Genomic DNA, 2,362 nt, shown 5'->3' on the forward strand with positions numbered 1-2,362 from the left:
CACCTTTCCCTTTTCCTGGGGGCTTAATGGATATTTTGGGGGCACAAAACAAAATCTAAATGTTTACAAACTAAACCATCAACTGAAAGAGACTTTGTCCTGGGTCTGATAGTTTAGAGTGTGAATCTTCACCGAATCCAGTGAATTCTGCCCCAGTGGTAACTATTATTAAGGGAGACTCATAAAAACATTATTTATTGTTAGAAATCATGACACAATGCAAAGAATGCAAAGCCAAAGTCTACTTTATGTTTCCAGAGTCACATGAAAGACGACAGAGAGCCCTGCTCAGAAGCTCAGCCTCTAATGGTGGCCAGCAGCTTACGTTTTCAAGGTAGACAGCAGCTTACCAGGCCTTCGGGGAGGTGACTGGGCAGCCTAGTGCATCCTCCTGACAAGTGCGCTCAGCCCCCAAGACACAGGGAAAGTTCCCTGCTGTGGCATTATATTTAAGCCAGCTGCAGTCAGGTTTGCTGAGGCAAAGGCCATGGCACTGAGGACCCTAGTCCTGGAAGGCTTCTCCTCTGGTGAGCTGCCAGATCAATCTTCGGAACCAGGCTCACATCCCAGGGATGGGTCACAAAGCTCATGACTGTGCATGGCACCTCGCTCCCCACATGGCCCACCCCCAGCTCTGTGGATATAGTCTTGCAGGGTGAGGAGAAACCATAAATGACAACCAGCTCCACGTGGGAGCTGTCCAAGCCCCGAGAGGCTATATCTGTGCAGAGAAGTATGTCTCGGGAGACTTTGGGAAGCACTGGAAGATACCTGCCCTCACTGAAGCTGGCATTTGTCCTCGAAGCCTTAGGTGTTGGATTTTGTGGTCATCTAGAATACATCCTAGCCAGTTCACAGTGCTGGAGCTCTTACAGAACACCAGAACAGTTCCTGAGGGGCCCGTCCTATATGCTCTGTCATGCTGCTTGTGGATCTGCACCAACGCAGTCACCTTTTTTGCTCCCTTCAGCCTCATAAATGTCTGTCTGACATGAGGCATGACACAGTGGAGCATGGAGCTAGTGATAGTGGTTAGAGAGTCCGGGCTGGCACCTTGACTGAGCAGCTGGCTTATACCTTCGGGAAATGTGGCCGCCACCAGCACTCACTGAACTTTGGGATTGAAGGGATCTTTTAAGTCAGCTGGGCCTTCTGCGATATGGCTCTTCACCAAGATGCAGTCCAATGGTTCCAGAAACTTTCATCCAGCAGTGTGCCTGCCTCATCCAACACCAAGAAGGAGAGCTGCTCCAGCCTGATCAGTTTTCTTGTCAGGGCCTTCCACAGAGCCCCCGGAGTGGCCACTGGTACATCTGCCTGAGGGTGTTGGGACAGTTGCAGCTTGATCCTATGCATGCCATGGACTCACTCTAGCCCTCAATCCTGGAGGCGCAGTGAGCTGCCCAAGGGCTGGACCACGGCCCAGACCTGTTGGGCTAATTCTGGTGAAGGCACAAAGACCATGCCTTGAGGAGCAGGAATACGCTGGGAGTCCAGGCATGGCCGGCCCAAGAGCAGTTGAAGCAGAGGTAGTAGGTAGTTGAGAGTCTTGTTACTGCCCGTTTCTGCAGAGCAAAGAATGTGGCAGCCATGAGGTAGTGAGGGGATGGTGCTCAACTACACCACTGTAGGCCGAATGATTTCGGGAGCAACCTCCTGTAGTGCACGCAGCATGCGGGGCTCCAGACGCAGAAGGGCGATGCCAATCAGTTGCATCTCTGTACACTAACAACCAACCATCAGGAAGAGAACTCAAGAATATAGGGGCATTTACAATCACAGCAAAAAGAATAACATATCTAGGAATAAAATTTAACCAAGGAAGTGAAAGACCTATAATTGAAACTACACTGAAAGACTCTGACTGAAAACTGTAAGACATTATTGGAAGAAATCAAAGATGACGTAAAGAAATGGAAAGATATTCCATGCTCATGGATTGGAAGACTAAACATAGTTAAAATGTCCATACTACCTAAAGCAATCTGAAGATTCAATGCAATCCCAATCAGAATCCCAATGATGTTCTTCACAGAAATAGAACAAAGAATCCTAAATTTCATATGGAACAACAAACGACCCTGAATAGCTAAAGCAATCCTGATAAAAATGAACAAAGCTGGAGGCATCATAATCCCTGACTTCAAAATATACTACAAACCTCTGTCATATATATGTGTTTTGTAATCAAAACAGCATGGTACTGGCACAAAAAAAGACATAGATCAGTGGAACACAATTGAAAGCCCAGAAATAAAACCACACATCTATGGACAGCTAATCTTTGATAAAAGAGCTAAGAACATACAATGGAGAAAGGAAAGTCTCTTCAATAAATAGTGTTGGGAAAAGTGAACAGCCA

General features: G+C 47.1%; 1 pseudogene; it reads right to left on the minus strand.

Moving 5' to 3' along the window:
* Nucleotides 1-464: 464 nt before the first annotated feature.
* LOC103548370 (probable ATP-dependent RNA helicase DDX28) lies at nucleotides 465-1,716 on the minus strand (annotated as a pseudogene).
* Between the last annotated feature and the right edge of the window lie 646 nt (nucleotides 1,717-2,362).

Source organism: Equus przewalskii, chromosome 25 (assembly GCF_037783145.1).
Source record: "Equus przewalskii isolate Varuska chromosome 25, EquPr2, whole genome shotgun sequence".
NCBI classification, from domain to species: Eukaryota; Metazoa; Chordata; class Mammalia; order Perissodactyla; family Equidae; genus Equus; species Equus przewalskii.